We start from the raw sequence: 19572 nt of genomic DNA on the forward strand, positions 1-19572 counted from the left end.
CACTCCTTATTTTCTTGATGGTGACCATTTAAAAGTCTTGCTTTTGCCATGCTATGTTTGATGGCATAGGCATACAGTTTTTCTACGCAATGAAGATGGCTCTTTCCCTCTGGTTTTGATTGCTATATACTTCTACAAGATGCCCCATCTTTGGTACAAAAAAATCAGGCTGTAACCTTTAATTAGTTTAATTGGTAATTTACAGTGCAATCCCATATCTATCTTCTCAGAAGTAAGCCCCATTGAGTGAATGGGATGTATTCCCAGGTAAGTAAATGTGTATGGGATTGCAACCTAAATCAACTAAGGGTGCGATCCTATGCATGTTTAGACAGAAAAAAAGCCCTACAACTTCCAGCATTCCCTCCCCATCCATGCACAGCCATGCACCCTAAAGCTTTTATTAACCCATTGATGAATGAATTGCCATCTTCATAAGTAACTCTGCTCATTCCCCCCTTGCCATCCGTTTGTTTCTTTTCCCTCTCACTTTGTTGTTCTATTTTGTTTGTAGCAATGTTGTAAAGGAAATGGAAAATTAATAGGAAGTATGAAGATGAAGGAGAAGGAGAAGTGCAAAGTTTAAGGCACAGCCTTCTGGAGTTACTGCACACTAGATGGAAGCCTCCAATCCCAGAGGCTTCTGAGTATCTTGTGCTGTGCTGGGATACTGCTGGGAGGGCAGGAGCAGAGAGATGGTTTTCGCCTCTGGAAGAGCCTCTGAACCCATCTAGAGGAGTCACATTAGTGGGGGCAGGGCTGGGTAGGCTACAAGATACAGCAGATCCTGGCCTCTCTCCTCCCCTCCCCATCCCCTGGAACGTCTACTTTTTGACCTCTGCAAGATCATCTGAAGTCACTTTTGCAGTTCTTTCCATGGTGGCTGCAAGGGGAGGGGGGATCAGCTCTCAAAGCCCTCTTCCAAAGTCATAAGGGTGTGGAATCTGAAAACTTCACTTTGGCAAGTGGAATCTGAAAAATTCTATGTCCCTGGGATTGCTATCTTATTTGATTAATTGGTGAGACTGAGAAACAAGCACATTTATTTACTTTTTGAGGGTATTCTTCATTCTGGTATGTTACAGTACCATTGTATATACTAATATTTCAATTATCTGAGTGCTGGTCCTTTTGTAGCCAAAATGTCACCACCCACGAACAAGAGGGAGGTATCTGCATTCTTAGGAGAACCCTTGGGTTTGCAGAAGTACAAAAAAATTAGAGGAAAAAAACCTGAGATGGAAAACAATCAAAACAGCCCAATGAAGACTAAGTGTGCTCAGTGGGCACAGAATGCTACCTGGCTGTTGTAGGGGAGTGGAAAATAGCGGTTGTGTGTGGGATGGAATGGAGTATCCTGGAAGAGGGTGGCATGGTTGGCTAGCTGGAGGAATCCATACTTCAACATGACCTAATTCTTACAAATCACATTTTCCTGGGATTCCACGTTGTTCCTGATGGAAAGTGAGTCATGAGGTCGTCACACTCTGATTTGTCCTGTGATTGTCCCAGGGAGCTCAGCAGACTGCATTGGGATGGTACAGTATGAAGCAGCCCACACTGCTTCCTGAAACTGAATCCAGTAGAATGTGCCCTTAATATTATCCTCGCCTGGCCTATGCAAATAATAAGGGTCGCATTAATTGGAAAACATCCAAAAGAATATCTCCAAAATCCATATCAGACTTCACAAAATATGGTGCAAACAGAAAACAAATAAACATTTCGTGACAATGGGACTTTTGCAATTTTTCTTTCAGCCAACCTTCGCTTTTCGACTTCTGTTTTCTACCTACCAAGAAACCTGTGTGCTTTGCCAAAGGACAGAGATTTTTTTTTTTAAGTGATGACTGTATTTTATATTTTCAAAAATCAATAATTGTTTATTTGTTTCTTCTTCCCAGCAACCCTTGGGAGGATCCCAGGTGCAACCTGAAACCATCTCTAGAGCCTAGTTTAAATGTCTGCAGCCTCATTTCACTTTCCACCTTAACAAAACGCATACTCCATGGCTTGAACATCAGTCACTTTTTCCCTCCCCACCCTGGTTTGCTTCATTTACCATCTTGCCTGATGAAGGATTCTGGAGAACTCGAAAGCTTGCACAGTATTTTGTGACCTTTGAGTTGGTCTAATGAAGGTATTATGGTGATGTGGATTTTTGAATTTTTCTTTTGACAAACATGACTACCTTCATTTTGTAATAATTGAAGAGACATGTACAGGCAAGAGAGAAAACAAACAACAGATTTAAGGCTGCACTGCAGCTTATGGAAATGCTAGCAAACAGAATTGGCGGACCTTGTTCTGGGAATATAGGATGAGACTTGTGGAAATGTTAAATAAACAGCACTATCCATTTTTTATACTTTCAATTCTAAATGGTGTCTGGTAAGGGCCTGGAGTTACCTCCACTCTCCTTACTGCACTACATGCTGCAGTAAAAAGAGCCCTGGCTCACAGCAGAAAAGATTTAACTCTCAGTGTTGGGACTGTGGCTCACAGCCACCCCCTGCCCTACAGTGAAATGTTTGAAGCTGACAGTTCATTCAATATCATAAAGCCACCAAGCATAACTGGCACAGTCTGTCATCCATTGCTTTCTGGCTTACATCTAAGCTAATAGGGAGTCTGAATTATGACTCTCCCTCCAGACAGGATGAATCTTTCAAGACAGAGTTGAGATCACTGACTAGACAGGAGCTGAATCGCCAGCGTGGTGGCGTGGGCATTACATCAGGAGACAGAAGGGAGTTTGCGAATATGCTGGAGGAAAAAAATGGCTGAACTCATACAGTGTTAAGTCCGCTGCTCTTATTGAGGTTTGATTTGTAAGTTTTCCATTCACTTTTTTAAAATAAAATTTTATTTTAAATTGTCCATCAAGACATGAGCTGCCCCTGTTTGTCCATATTCCAATCCATATGTTCTTTTTTGCCTTTATTTTTTCATATCCATAATGGTCTTCCAATTTTTAGAAACTTTTAAAAATACATGCAGCATCTCCCCTGGTAGCCTGAGGCATGTGAGAATCAACTTCAGGTGAACAAGCAGGGAAACATTAGTAAATTAGTAAAGAATTGGCTCTGTTTTGATCCTGGAAGCTGTCAATCAGCTGGTTTGGACAAATACCGAGGGTTAAACAGGCGCCCCCCGCGGCCCCCCGTGAGCTGCTTGATTGTGCAAGCTGGCCCACTGATCTGGTTCACATGATCACTGTGGGTTAAACAAGCCACCATTTCTAATCCTCAGTGTGTGTTGAGCATCATTTCCCTAATTACCCACCCAGGTACAGCTTATTGTGCCGTCTGAACCCAGGCAGCATGGCTTATTGGAGGGAAAACAACCCTCAAATAACCCAACAACAGGCCTTGGGTTATTTGAGGGTTGTTTTCCCTCCAACAAGCCATGCCACCAGGGTTTGACCAACACAGCAAGCCGCACCCAGGTGGGTGATTATGGAAATTGTTCCCTGATGCACCAACATGTGCCAAGTATTAAAGAAACCATGGTGGCTTGTTGAGTCACGTTGGACTGTGGTGCAGCTGGCCAGCCATTTTGAATGAGACCGTGGCTTGTCTTGTTATCCAAACTCGGCAAGGGTGAGTTGTTGGCGTGGTTAACAAACCACTCAGAACACATGGGCTGTTTTAGGCTTATGGGTGGTTTGTTAACCATGGCAACAGTCCACCCTTGTCAGGTTCGGATGACATGACAAGCCACAGTTGCAGCTTGAATATTCGGAAGTCACCTGGCATGCACCGGCACCCATCACAACCCACCATGGCTTAAACAAATAAGTCATGGTAAATAAACCATGGTAGGCTGCAGTGATCATGTGAACCCAGTCACTATGTCACAAATTACTAACATAGGTATGCAAAGGCAGGTAGGATAGAAATAAAAAGTCTAAAGTTGCACTAATAGGTTTTGTACACTTATTTGCTATAATGCCTCTGTTTTGATGAGGTAGATTTTTTACCTTTGTGTTTAGCTGCCAATAATTATGGAGGGCGAGTCTTATGCATGTTGACTTTGAAGTAAGTCCCATTGAGTTCAATAGGTTTGCATAAGAGTTCAGGCTTAGTCTGGCTCCTAAGCCCATTGACCCAGTCTAGCATAGGACACCAATTTGGTTAGCTTTCCTTAAAACCGGTTCTTTGTTGGGTCATAGGAACACACAATCCTCACCAATGCCACTATATCATGACAGTGGCTGAAGTAAGTGTCAATAATTTGAACATGTGAACACTTGAGGGAAGATGAAGGACAGGGGAAGGAAGCCTACTTTAGCCTCACTAAAGGAAAACTTACCAAAAGAAAGACCAAGATTAAGACTACAATCTTATGCACACATGTAGGAGTAAACCCCATTGAACTCTGTGGACTACCTTCAGAATAAACATGCACAGGACTGGACTCTTCTGTATATGATAGATAGTTCTACTTCTCGGATAGTTGTAAAGATCCCTAGTAGACTAGACTGAAAATAATTATAAGTAGAAAACCATACAATATTATTTTAGCTATTTTAAAATTTATGTTATAATTACATACAGATTTATACAGATTTATACAGATTAGAAGATTACCCTGACCCCCCCAATAGATAAATCTTCACCCCAAAATCTCAGTAATTAAAACTTAACTATACAAAATTAAGGTCATCAATAAATGACAAACATCATCATTATAGTCTAGACAATCCACTATATTATAGTTAGGTATTTTGTCTTTAAAGGCTTCCCGATACATCATATGGCTGTATCTTATCTTGTAACTTAGGGAGCAAACCTATGGCCACTAGTCAGTGGTTAGACAGTCATAAGATATGCTGGTTTCCAGGAAGTGACCTCAGAGCAGTTCTCTGAGAACCGACCTTTCCCCCCTCCTGCTCTGCTTCGTAGGCAACGCAGAACGACCCCACGCTCCGTGCTTGGAAGAGGAGCATGGAGCAGCAAAAACAGGGCATTCCTGGGTGTGTTCCAGGGCAGGGAAGGTGGAAAAGCTGGTATGACAGAAATGCCGGTATGATGCACCCAATGTGTCGTCTGGCAGCTTCTTCCACCGCTCCCCCTTCCCACAGCTAGACAGCCGAAATCAGCTGTCTAGCTGCAAATGCAGAGTAGTTGAAGCATGGAGGGGATGATCCCCTCTGTGCTTCTCCTGCCCTGCATTGGATAGGCGGTCACCTCTGACTTCAGAGGCAGCCACCTGTCCCAGTAGGATTGCTCCCTTACTATTCCAAAACATTACAGATAAGGACCATTTTCAAAAAGCTGTTATCACCTCATCTTCCTTCTCTAAACCTTAAAATATTTGCCAATTTAATCATGCAGATCAAATCCCATATTCCTGTCATCCATTCCATTGTTTATCTTGTTGCTCTCAGTCATAGGTGATGGTCTCCCCACAGCCATATTCCAAGGCTCAAAAATCTAGGGAAAAACTCCACTTCCACCATTGGTCCCACATTCTCCAAAACCAGTCCTGTTGTGTTTTATTACAATGAACCACTGAACAACACTGCAGCAAATATTCCTGCTCATCATACCTGCCCATGCCTCGATCGTTAACATCCTAGTTGTAGACAGCATTTGAATTATCATTTCTTCTTGTAACATGATAGAGTCTATATTTTAAGCAGAACAATATTGCTACCAGATCAAAAGGCAAGGTATAGCCAGTCATGACTTTTATAGTCTCCAAAATCATCTCCCAATATTCTTTAATTTTAGGATATTCCCCCCAAATATGAATAATGTCTGCTCCTGTAGACCCGCATCTCCACCAGACATCACTAATTCCGGAATAAATACAGCTTAATCTCTTAGGAGTGTCTTTTAAGGAAAAAGAGGAGTGTCTCTTTTGCCTTAAAATCACCTCTGTTGTTAATGTGCTGAGAAGTAATACTGGGGGGGGGGGGCTATCCTGCTGTTCCATTTACTGGATCTTTTAGTGGCTTTTAATACCATGGTATCCTCCTGGACCAACTTTGCGGGATGGGTATCAGGCACCATCCTTCAGTGTTTCTGGTCCTATTTCTAGCATCATTTTCAGAAAGTAGTTTCTGATTGACCTTCTGGCCTTCAGGCTGTAGGGTGCCATGGGGCATTATTTTGTCCTCTGTGTAACTTAACATCTATATGAAGCCATTGGGAGCAGTCATTAGGGGATTTGGAGCAAGTTGCCATCAGTATGCTAATGACACCCAGCTCTTAGTTCTCTGTAACATCTGAATCAGGGGTGGCAGTGCAAACCTTGGACCAGTATCTGGATGCAGTGGTGGACTGGATGAAGTCCAATAAACTGTCTGAATCCTGGCAAGACAGGGCTCTGTGGGTGAGTAGTTCCCATGTCTGAAAAGTGGGTTATTTGCCTGTTCTGGATGGGGTTGCACTCCCCCTGAAGGAGCAGGTGTGCAGTCTACAGTTGCTCCTTGATCCAGCACTGTCACTGGAAGCACAGGTGTCTTCGACGGTTAGGAGCACCTTTTACCAGCTTTGGCTGGTAAGACAGCAAAGGCCATTCCCAAACAGGGATAGCTTGACCTCTGTGATCCATGCACTGGCAACCTCAAAACTGGATTACTGCAATGCAATTTATGTGGGGCTACCATTAAAGTTAGTCCAGAAGCTGCAGTTGGTGAGGGATGCTGCAGCCCGGTTGGTAATGTGCGCAGAAGCACATTGCACTTATGCTGAAGGAACAGCAGTGGCTGCCTATGTTCTACCAGGCCATGGTTAAGGTGTTGGTATTTGTTTACAAAGTCCTAAACATCTCAGCACCAGGTTACTTAAGAGATCTCCTGACCTACCTGTCTGGCTGCTGTGCTCATCAGGAGATACCCTCCTGGTTGTACCTAAGATACTGGAGATTCAGTCCATGATGGCTCAGAATAGGGCTTTTAGCATCAGAGCACCCATTCTCTGGAACTCTCTACTAGTACAATTAGACAGGCACTGACCCTTCTGGGTTTGCTGAACCTACTGATAACTTACTTTCCAGCAACTTTTCCCAGAATGGTAATCTCATCATTTTCCGTGCTATCATGCTATTGTCTCATCTAGGTTTTATACAATATTTTATTATGGTTTTATACTGTATTGTTGTATATTGCTTGTAAATTTATTTAAATGTAAGCAATTCATAAACATCAGCAAATAAAGAAATAAGTGGTGAGCACCAGAATATCAGTTGTATTGATATATGAGCATTGATTACTATAAGTGACTCATTAGTTCCATTTCATATTGACTTGTCAACGGTTTTTGCTAGAGTAGAATGGAGACCATGGGCAGAATCTAGTGGAGTATTTATGCCCCTGCTGATTCTCTTGCGCCCCACCAATTCCTGTCCGCAAGCGGCACCCTCTGCTTGTGGAAAGGAGATTTAGTGCTTCCAGGGACAACAAAAACTGGGCAAAAATGCTTTTTTCTGGAACAGGGCAGGTCAGCAGAGCTCATATAAGTGTTTCTACTCAGTTCAGGGCTTCCTCTGGGAAGTGTTAAATCTCAGTTGCACAAGTAGTGGGTCCCACTTGTGCAATGGAATCACCAGGACCCACCATTTGTGCAACAGAATCTGTGGGGCATGAAAGAATCAGCAGGGGAATAAGCATCCCATTGGATTCTGCCCCATTTTAGTTGCCTATTGCTTAAAGGTCTGAAGCTAGTAGTAGGAGTGTGTAAAACCCCAGCTTTACCAAGGATTGTGGGAACAACTATGTGAATTCCTGTTTAAAGGAAACAGAAACATCAAATCAGCACTCAGGCTGTTGAGAAAGTGGGTACAGAGCTGGGTTGGCTTAAGGGGGAATGAATATAGTGATACCTACTCAGAATAAAGAACTGACAGTAGGGATGTCAGAGAATTCTGCCACAGATCTTGGTGAGGCCGAATGCCGGTGCATTCAGCCCCCCGAAATCCGTGGTGGAATGAAGCCCCCCACCCCCCCACCCCGTGAAAGGCGTGCAAAATGGGACATCTACCTGCTGCCCTTCGTGCTGCTTTGCGAATGGTGGCCGCAGCCACAGCCTCCATTCGCTTCTTCATTATAGCCATGATAGGCTACGTAAATACTTACGATAGCCATTTGCGTCCCTGCGGAAGCCATGATAGGCTGCGTAAGTATTTACGTAGCCTATCATGGCAAAAAAAGGGAACACAAATGGCGGCAGCTATGGCGGCTGCCATTTGCGTTCCCTTTTTTGGGGGGCCATGATAGCCTACGTAAATATTTACGTAGCCTATTACGGCAAAAGAGAGGGGCGCAAATGGCGTAGTGGCCACCATTTGCGCCCATCTCTTTTGCCATAATAGGCTACGTAAATATTTACGTAGCCTATCACGGCCAAAGAAAAAAAGGGAACGCAAATGGCGGCCGCCGTAGCCGCTGCCATTTGCGTTCGCTGCTTGTTTGTTTTTTGCTGTGATAGGCTATGTAAATATTTACGTAGCCTATCACGGCAAAATACAGAAACACAAATGGCAGCAGCTACGGCAGCCGCCATTTTCGTCCCTGTCCAGGCTGCCCAGCGGCCGGATGTCCGGCTGAAGGCAGCCCCGGCCGGCAGCTCTGCGGAATCGCCGCAGAGTGGAGCTGACCGGAGAGAATTTCGGGGGGAGGGACAGAGCGCCTCCCCTCCAACGCGAATGTCACCCTTCGAAAAGGTAAGTGACTTTCGTACATCCCTAGCTGACAGCTAGGGATGTCAGAGAATTCCACAACGGATCTCAGTGAGGCCGAATGCCAGTGCATTTGGCCCCCCGAAATCCGTGGCAGAACAAAGCCCCCGCCCCCCAAACCACAGAAAGTGCGCGAAACGGAGCACTTACCTGCTGCCGTCCACGCTGACTTGTGAATGGCGGCCACCATTCGCTTCTTCATCATAGCCGTGATAGGCTACGTAAATACTAACCGAGTATTTAACCGAGGCTAACCGAGGGACACCTTTTGCGTCCCTGTGGACGCCGTGATAGACTACGAAAGTATTTACGTAGCCTATCACGGCAAGCCAAAAAAACACACCAGCATACGCAAATGGCAGCGGCTATGGCGGCCGCCATTTGCGTTCCCTATTTTTAGCCGTTTTAGCTTACATAAATATTTACGTAGGCTATTACAGCGAAAACAAGGGGAACGCAAATAGCATAGTGGGCACTATTTGCGTTCCGTTTTTTTCGCCGTAATAGCCTACGTAAATATTTACGTAGGCTAAAACGGCTAAAAATAGGGAACGCAAATGGCGGCCGCCATAGCCGCCGCCATTTGCATATGCTGTTTTGGGGTTTTTTGGGCTTGCCGTGATAGGCTATGTAAATACTTACGTAGCCTATCACGGCAGCTTTGCAGGACGCAAATGGCGGCCACTATGGCAGCCTCCATTTGCGTCTGCAGCAGCCCGTCCATGGCCGGAACTCCGGCTGCGGGCTGCCCTGGCCGGTGGCTCCGCAGAGCCACCACGGAGCGGAGCCGGCACAGGGAGGATTCCAGGGGGAGGGACGGAGCGCCTCCCCCCCACCGCGAATCCAAGCTCCGCAAAGGTAAGTGACTTTCGTACATCCCTACTGACAGCACTAATAATTTGTATTGTGCCATTGCCCTCTACTGGACACTATTCTAACATGAGCTTTTAAAAATGTCACTCTTATATACTAGTAGCAGACTCATGCATGCCAATCTTTATGTCGCTGAAACAACACCATCCACATAAAAGAAGGAAGTATCAGCAGATTTGGGAAAATCCCAAGGCTTGCAGAATCATAGAATCATAGAATAGTAGGGTTGGAAGGGGCCTACAAGGCCATCGAGTCCAACCCCCTGCTCAATGCAGGAATCCAAGGCAGAGCATCCCTTACAGATGGCTGTCCAGCCTCATTTTGAATGCCTCCAGTGTGGGAGAGCCCACCACCTCCCTAGGTAATTGATTCCATTGTCATATTGCTCTAACAGTCAGGAAGCTTTCCCTGATGTTCAGCCGGAATCTGGCTTCCTGTAACTTGAGCCCATTATTCCGTGTCCTGCACTCTGAGATGATCGAGAAGAGATGCTGGCCTTCCTCTCTGTGACAACCTTTCAAGTACTTGAAGAACGCTATCATATCTCCCCTCAGCCTTCTCTTCTCAAGGTTAAACATGCCCAGTTCTTTCAGTCTCTCTTCATAGGGCTTTGTTTCCAGTCCTCAGATCATCTTTGTTGCCCTCCTCTGAACGCTCTCCAGTTTGTCTGCATCCTTCTTAAAATGTAGTGCCCAGAACTGGACACAGTACTCCAGATGAGGCCTAACCAGAGCTGAGTAGAAGGGAACTAGTACTTCCTGGGATTTGGAAGCGATGCTTCTATTAATGCAGCCCAAAAGAGCATTGGCCTTTTTTGCAGCCACATCACATTGTTGGCTCATATTCAGCTTGTGATCGACAACAATTCCAAGATCCTTCTCGCTTGTAGTGTTGTTGAGCCACGTATCTCCCATCTTGTAACTGTGCATTTGGTTTCTTTTTCGTAGGTGCAGAACTTGGCAATTATCCCTATTAAATGTCATTCTGTTGTTTTCTGCCCAGCACTCCAGTCTATCAAGATCACTTTGAATTTTGTTTCTGTCTTCCAAAGTATTAGCTATCCCACCCAATTTTGTGTCATCTGCAAATTTGATCAGCATTCCCTGCACCTCCTCCTCCAAGTCATTAATACAAATGTTGAAGAGCACTGGGCCCAGGACTGAGCCCTGTGGTACCCCACTCATTACCTCTCCCCAGTTGGAGAAGGTCCCATTGATAAGCACTCTTTGAGTCCGATTTTGTGGCCAACTGTGGATCCACTGGATCGTTATTTCATCTAGCCCACTTTGAGCTAGTTTGCTCATCAGGATATCATGGGGCACTTTGTCAAAAGCTTTGCTGAAGTCGAGGCATATTATGTCCACAGCATTCCCACAGTCCACCAGGGAGGTTACCTGATCAAAAAATGAGACATTCATCTGGCAGGATTTATTCTTGACAAAATACCTTAAGAAAAAACTCTAAGGGGGAGGGAAATAACCAAAAACAGTCCAGTGTGGACTGAGCATGCTCACTGACTACAGGACACTGAGTGTCTGTTGCAGGGGGTGGATCGGGGGCAAAAATGGAAAACTGGGGGTTGGGCTGGGAATGAAATACCCTGGTACAAAGCATGGCTGGCTAAAACATGAGGACTCCACAATGCAATATTTTGTTGCCGGTCCCACTTGTTGTAAGTACTATCTTACATTTATAGTTCAGTATCTGATCACTATGGATCAGTCTAGGTTTTGGACAAAAGAGTATTATAAGTATAAAGAGCAGAAAGTAAGTACTAGTTCCTCTTTACTTAGCACTGGTAAGGTCTCATCTGGAGTACTGGGTCCAGTTCTGGGCACCACACTTTAAGAAGGATGCAGACAAACTGGAGAGGGTTCAGAGGAGGGCAACAAAGATGATCAGGGGACTGGAAACAAAGCCCAATGGGAGAGACTGAAAGAACAGGACAACTTTAGCCTTGAGAAGAGAAGACTGAGGGGAGATATGATAGCGCTCTTCAAGTACTTGAAAGGTTGTCACAGAGGAAGGCCAGGATCTCTTCTCGATCATCCCAGAGTGCAGGACACGGAATAATGGGTTCAAGTTACAGGAAGCCAGATTCCGGCTGAACATCAGGAAAAACTTCCTGACTGTTAGAGCAATAGGACAATGGAACTAATTACCCAGGGAGGTGGTGGGCTCTCCCACACTGGAGGCATTCAAGATGAAGCTGGACAACCATCTGTCAGGGATGCTTTGCCTTGGATTCCTGCATTGAACAGGGGGTTGGCTCGATGGTGTTATAGGCCCCTTCCAACCCTGCTATTCTATGATTCTATGGACCAGAATGTCTGGTTAATGTTTCTTAATGGTCAGTGGCCAAGCCCTTTCAGTCACATCTTTTGTTAAGAGAATTACAAAGCTTTCTTATTCTCCTGCTGCCACATGAACAGTGATGCCATTTTCTATCCCAGGAAAGAAAACATTCAAGGCAAAGTCTTTGAAGAAAAGCAAACGTAAATGGAGAAGTTGTAGGTGAGATTGTCTTCTGTATTTCAATACATTTTCCTCTTTGGTGTTAGCACAAAACTTACTCTGGAATTCTTTACCACCCACTGTGTGACATGAACCGTCAACACATTAGTTGTTGTTTCCACTGGGGCATGAAAAACAGAGAAGATATATATTTGATATTCACAAATTTATCATATTGAAAAACAGTCTGCTACATATAGGAACTACATATAGGATGTTGGTTCCAAGCAGCAAGCCATGTCTGCAGTGTCACTGGAAAAAACACATATCACAAATCCTGATAGATGCCTTCAGAACAAAATAGTTATTTTCAAAATCATAGCAGGGTGCTGCTCAAACAAATAGTGAAATGGCTAGATTTCCAGCACTCTTTTCCACACTACATTTGCTTTGCAGGTCTCATGTTACAAAGAAAATGTCAGAGCAGATTGCTTGAATCAGCAGTTTTGAGACTTCCTTGCGTACCTTTCTTCAAAAACATATACTACAAATTCTTATTTGTGGGTCAATAGTAATACTCTTTTTAAAAGGACATGCCTAGTGATTAAAACTGAAAAACCTTGTTAAACACCAAGAAAACTGAGTTGAGTAAAACATTTGGCTATTAATAAACATTTTGATAGCATTAATTAAATTACGCTACTAAGATCAATGTTAAAATTAAAGTCATATAGTTAAATGTGTGGGTTTTTTAAAATAATTGAGTATCCAGGTTAAGGAAGAGTTTTGCGTTGCTTGAAAGCTCACATTGTTAATCCCGATAAACTGCATTGTCACAGCCTCATGAAATGTTCTGTTCTTATGGATTAGATTGTTATTGAAGTGCTGGTAAAGTACTGGTGTTGACCTATACAGCCCCAGTGGGTGAGAGGGTATAAGCAGAGATGACCAGAGGCCATTTATAGGAGCAATAAATTTGGAAGATTTATTTCAATCACAGCAGATAAAGAGTGGATCGGGTTTACCAAATGAAGGCAGATGAAAGAAATCAGATGAAAATAAAAGCACACTATTTGTTGTTGTTGTTCAGTCGTTCAGTCGTGTCCGACTCTTCGTGACCCCATGGACCATAGCGCGCCAGGCCTTCCTGTCCTCCGCTCTCTCCTGGAATGTGCTCAAGTCCATATTCATTGCATTGGTGGTGCTATCTAGCCATCTCATCCTCTGCTGTCCCCTTCTCCTTTTGCCTCCAATCTTTCCAAGCATCAGGGTCTTTTCCAGGGAGTTTTCTCTTCGCATTAGGTGGCCAAAATATTTGAGCTTCAGCTTCAGTATCTGTCCTTCCAATGAGCACTCAGGGTTGATTTCCTTTAGGATTGACTGATTTGACCTCCTTGCAGCCCAGGGGACTCGTAAGAGTCTTCTCCAGCACCACAGTTCAAAAGCTTCGATTCTTCGGCGCTCAGCCTTCCTTATAGTCCAGCTGTCACAGCCATACGTTGCTACTGGGAAAACCATAGCTTTGATTATACGGACCTTTGTCAGCAAGGTGATGTCTCTGCTTTTTACTATGCTGTCTAGGTTTGCCATAGCTTTCCTCCCAAGCAGCAAGCGTCCTTTACTTTCATGGCTACAGTCACCGTCTGCGGTGATCTTGGAGCCCAAGAAAATAAAATCTGTCACTGCTTCCATTTCTTCCCCTTCCATATGCCAGGAAGTGATGGGGCCAGATGCCATGATCTTAGTTTTCTTAATGTTGAGTTTCAAACCAGCTTTTGCACTCTCCACTTTCACCTTCAACAAGAGGCTCTTTAGATCCTCTTTGCTTTCTGCCATTAGGGTGGTATCGTCTGCATATCTGAGGTTGTTCATAATTCTCCCGGCAATCTTAATTCTGACCTGTGATTCATCCAACCCGGCATTTCTCATGATGTACTCTGCATATAAGTTAAATAAGGAGGGCAACAATATACAGCCTTGTCGTACTCCTTTCCCAATTTTGAACCAATCGGTTGTTCCATGTCCGGTTATTACTGTTGCTTTTTGACCCTCGTACAGGTTTCTCAGGAGACAGGTAAGGTGGTCTGGTACTCCCATCTCTTTAAGAATTTGCCAGTTTGTTGTGACCCACACAATCAAAGGCTTTAGCATAGTCAATGAAGCAGAAATAGATGTTTTTCTGGAATTCTCTTGCTTTCTCCATGATGCAGCGAATGTTGGCGATTTGATTTCTAGTTCCTCTGCCTCTTCGAAACCCAGCTTGTACTTCCGGTAGTTGTCGGTTCACATACTGCTGAAGCCTAGCTTGTAGGATTTTGAGCATCACCTTGCTGGCATGTGAAATGAGCACAATTGTACGGTAGTTTGAACACTCTTTGGCATTGCCCTTCTTTGGAATTGGAATGTAAACTGATCTTCTCCAGTCTTGTGGCCGCTGTTGAGTGTTCCAAATTTGTTGGCATATTGAGTGCAGCACTTTAACAGCATCATCTTTTAGGATCTTAAATAGCTCAGCTGGAATACTGTCATCTCCGCTAGCTTTGTTGTTAGTAATGCTTCCTAAGGCCCACTTGACTTCACTCTCGAGGATGTCCGGCTCAAGTTCAGTGACCGTACTATCATGGCTATCAGGGACATTCAGATCTTTCCTGTATAGTTCTTCTGTGTATTCTTTCCACCTCTTCTTAATCTCATCTGCTTCTGTTAGGTCCCTGCCTTCTTTGTCCTTTATCATGCCCATCTTTGCACAAAATGTTCCCTTGATATCTACAATTTTCTTGAAGAGTCTTTCCCATTCTATTGTTTTCCTTGATTTCTTTGCATTGTTCATTTAAGAAGGCCTTCTTGTCTCTCCTTGCTATTCTCTGGAAATCTGCATTCAGTTGGATATATCTTCCCCTTTCTCCCTTGCTTTTCGCTTCCCTTCTTTCCTCAGCTACTTGTAAAGCCTCATCAGACAGCCACTTTGCTTTCTTGCATTTCTTTTTCTTTGGGATGGATTTTGTTGCTGCCTCCTGAACAAAGTTACAGACCTGCATCCATAGTTCCTCAGGCACTCTGTCTATCAGGTCTAATCCCTTAAATCTATTCCTCACCTCCACTGTATATGCATAAGGGATATGATTTAGGTCATACCTGAATGGTTTAGTGGTTTTCCCTGTGTTCTTCAATTTAAGCCAAAATTTTGTGATAAGCACCTCATGATCTGAGCCACAGTCAGCTCCAGGTCTTGTTTTTACTGACTGTATAGAGCTTCTCCATCTTTGGCTGCAAAGGACATAATCAATCTGATTTCGATATTGACCATCTGGTGACGTCCATGTGTAGAGTCGCCTTTTGTGCTGTTGGAAAAGAGTGTTTGCTATGATCAGTGTGTTCTCTTGGCAAAACTCTCTTAGCCTTTGTCCTGCTTCATTTTGTACACCAAGGCCATGCTTGCCTGTTATCCCGGTGATTTCTTGACTTCCTGCTTTAGCATTCCAATCCCCTATGATGAAGAGGACATCTTTTTTTGTGTTAGTTCTAGAAGGTGTTGTAGGTCTTCATAGAACCGATCAACCTCAGCTTCTTCGGCCTCAGTGGTTGGGGCATAGACTTGAATTACTGTGATGCTGAATGGTTTGCCTTGGATTCGTACTGAGATCATTCTATTGTTTTTGAGATTGTACCCCAGTACTGCTTTTCCCACCCTTTTGTTGACTATGAGTGCTACTCCATTTCTTCTAAGGGATTCTTGCCCACAGTAGTAGATATAATGGTCACCTGAATTAAATGCGCCCATGCCTGTCCATTTGAGTTCGCTGATTCCCAAGATGTCGATGTTCAATCTTGCCATCTCATGTTTGACCACCTCCAGCTTACCTTGATTCATTGATCTTAGATTCCAGGTTCCTAAACAATATTGTTCTTTACAGCATCAGACTTCCTTTTCACCACCAGACACATCCACAGCTGAGTGTCCTTTTGGCTTTGGCCCAGCCGCTTCACTCTTTCTGGCGCTACTTGGAAATACCCTCTGCTCTTCCCCAGTAGTATATTGGACACCTTCCGACCTGAGGGGCTCATCTTCCGGCGTCATCTCTTTTAGCCTTGTCATACATTCCATGGGGTTTTCTTGGCAAGAATACTGGAGTGAGTTGCCATTTCCTTCTCCAGTGGACCACATTTTGTCAGAACTCTCCACCATGACCTGTCCATCTTGGGTGGCCCTGCACAGCATAGCTTATGGCTTTACTGAGTTATGCAAGCCCCTTCGCCACAACAGGGCAGTGATCCATGAAGGGGAAAGCACACTATAGAAAAAATTAATTTTAGGGAAAATATAAGGAACATTATGTGCATGGGAAATATGTGCAATGATTACATGAAAAGGTAAAATGTGGAACAACTTGGATTAAACTATATGATGAAGTGGCTCTTGTGTACAATATGCAAAACTAGCTGCAATTAGATCTTTATAGGATCCTACATTTATCCGTAATCTTCCACCAGCCCCCTACTTAAAGCTTATTATGTTTCCAGCTGTATAGCAATTCGGCCTAGAGGTTAAGGAAGAAAGGCAGCTACCTATTCCAAGCAGAGGAGAGAGACCCATGTGGGCTCAGAGATGAAAGTTAGTAGAAATCATTCTGATGTCCAGGGCGGAAGATCCAGGAAAAAAATTAATCCATGTGGAAACTGAGAAAAATGTTTTAAAAATAAGAATAGTGAAATCTGAGCTTCCCAAGGGAATAAATAAACTAAAAGGAGAAAAGAAGGAAAACCTATGAAAATTATGTCTATTCAAAATTATCTAGAAGCCTAAAATGCAGCCCAGGAAAAAATAGCTCTGTGTACCAATTAATCAGACCTGTTAAAATCCAGCACAGAAAAAAAGTTATCTGTAAAAATCACAAGGAACAGTTCTGATAAGGGAGAAGCAAAATCTCCCCCCAAAAGTAACTAAGATTAATCATAGCTGTGCAAAGAGAATATGGAAAACAGCACAGAAAACTTAAGCCGTCGTAAAATTATTGCAAACAAAAAGAATGAAATCTAATACCAGAGTTCCTTTTTTCCTCTGTGTTCCAGAGAAGAGATAAATTGCAGCACAAAAAGGCATGAGGCACAACTCACCCCCACCACATGTATGTGAAAAAGAGAGCTTATAGGGTGGCCATGTGATCTCTTTTACAGAGGACAGTCTTCTATTTGAAGTGCCCTCTGTTTGAAAGGCTGCCCTGTTCAATTCCAGTTTAAAGATGACGAGCTATAAGAATTGTTGCCCATCAACACCGTGCACCTGACCAGGAAGGGACACAGGTCACCTGGTCATAGTCTTCTGCATTACAGTGAGATGTACTGTATTTCTATTTACATTATAATAATTATTTCTAAATTTACATCTATACATATAAATTAGCATATACACATTTTATGCAAACAAGTGTCCTCTTTTGTCTGCTTTTTTTGGCCACCCTAGAGCTGAAACTAAGATGGAGTATAGTGAAGAACTGAAGCTTCTCTCTATTCCCCCAACACTTCTTTCTGCTTTCTGGCTGGTTCGTTCTCTTTCTCCCCTTCTTTCATAACTAAAATTCAGTTCTGTACCGTTAGATGTCAGGGCAGGGAGGATATCACACCATTTTTCATTACTACCCAGAAACAGCTTCCAGTTGCTGGGGAACATGTGCGGGAGGGTGCTGTTGGACTCATGTCCTGCTTGTGAGTTTCCCATGGGCAACTAGTTGGTCACTGTGTGAACAAAATTCTGGGCTAGATGGACCCTTGGCCTGATCCAGCATGGCTCTTGTTATGTTTTTATCTTTGTCATAGAGCAACTGATATAATCTTAGGATTTTGTTACTGTAATTTTTGTGAATCTCCCAGAGAGCTTTAGCTACTGGACAGTATAGAAATGAAATTAATTAAATTAATAAATTTTGTCAGGGTACAATCTGAGTCCAGAGTCTAAGAAGCATCAAACCTGGTATATTGGGAGCCCAGATGGAGGACTCCTAGTGCTAATTAGAAGGTATGGTGCAGTTATTCCACCTTTTTCCTGTAGCAGATTTTCCAGTAAGAGAAATGCCAGAAGCAGTGGTGGGGAAACTTGGGGGGGGGGGTTACAGGTGGAAGACGATGTTGTCTGATGCCCCATAAAATTCCATCAATAAGGCAGGACGATGGTGCCATCAAAGCTTCATCTGGAAGCACTCCCTGGTCTATTGTTCCATGGCTTGGCTAAGGCCTACTTACCACAGCAACCATTTATCTGTCTTTTCCCTCATTTCAGAATCCAGAGGTCCAGACCAACAGACATCTGTGCCCTCCCTTCCAACAGGAAACAGAAATGAGGTGGTTTATGAGCCACAGTTCTGTACCAAAGATGTCTTCCATTCCATGCCATAGCTGTGTAGGCCATGTCTCCAATGCCCCTGGATCCCCAAAACAGGACCTAATACCTGGGATCAAGGTATATGAAGCGCTGCTTTCTGTACAGACCTGCCCATTTGCTGAGGTTCTCGTAGAGACCTTGCGCCAGGTGCCCCTGCCTTCAGAGATTAGACAGCTGGCCGCTGGACACAGATCCTATTCTGTAATGGCACCCAGGTTGTACAATATTGTATTTTTTGAAATCTGATGTTGGCTATCATGAAGACTGAATTGCTGAAAGGCAGGGTAGAAATGTTTTGAATCATAAATAATTTCCATATGAGCAATGTGTCTTAGTCCCAATGCCATTGTTATTTACTCTTTTGGTATCGAAACTGAAACAATTGCTGCTCTTCACCAGTGTCATATCTACTGGGCCTTCACCACAGCGATTCAGGCATAGAGCTACATGTCCATGAAAAGTCATGGCCAATAGCCACTTCCAGTTTAGTACTGGAAGTTCAGACTTGAGCCCTATATTTTCTATGAATGTTACTACTTTAGAGTGTAATTGTCAAAGATCCATGGGTACCTCCATGTTGTCTCCTCCTATATGAGAGACAACAAATTTGTACTTTTTCCCATATAAAAGGTGTTGAAAGGTTGAACCTAAATATACGTAATAATATCCTGCTTATAGCCTCTCCAGTTCACTTCTCAATTTTCCATGGACTATAAAAGTAAAGCACTCCTTCATAACCTGAATTTGCAGAGGGTCAAGTAATTATGAATGAAAATGTCATTTTGTTTATACGAATTCTGCTTTCAGACAAAGATGAAGTTAAGAAATCCCTACTTCTGGCATTTTATGAATATTATTTCTTCTGAAAATTCCTCAGGCAACAGCAGAAATAATGACTTTAAATTCCAGCACTGTAATTACCTTACAGTGTGAACATTCTGAAGATGGAGTTAGCACAAGATTTAATAATAGTATTTGTTGGGTCCTTTGATGGGGGTGGAAGAGAGAGAAGGAATTTATGCAATTACTCCAATTTATTTTTGTGACATTTTGTTTTAAATCCAATCAATTGGTGGTAGAACAAGGAAAAATGGTGTCATTTAACAGAAGAATACAGTTGTTCCAAATGGCTTTCTTAGCATTTAATTTTGTAAATTGATGCTCCGTAGCAAAGAGGTATT

General features: G+C 43.4%; 1 long non-coding RNA gene across 1 annotated transcript in view; it reads left to right on the forward strand.

The window, feature by feature from the left end:
• Positions 1 to 19132, forward strand: part of LOC146350621 (uncharacterized) — a 34389-nt gene extending 15257 nt beyond the window's left edge. Inside the window, exons 2-3 of the long non-coding RNA XR_014789331.1 lie at positions 12015 to 12075; positions 18290 to 19132. This is a non-coding gene — a long non-coding RNA (uncharacterized LOC146350621). The remainder of the gene's footprint in view (positions 1 to 12014; positions 12076 to 18289) is intronic.
• The last annotated feature ends 440 nt before the right edge of the window (positions 19133 to 19572 follow it).

Source organism: Heloderma suspectum, chromosome 3 (genome assembly GCF_057233095.1).
Source record: "Heloderma suspectum isolate Gila_16-S chromosome 3, 16-S_ref, whole genome shotgun sequence".
Lineage (NCBI taxonomy): Eukaryota > Metazoa > Chordata > Lepidosauria > Squamata > Helodermatidae > Heloderma > Heloderma suspectum.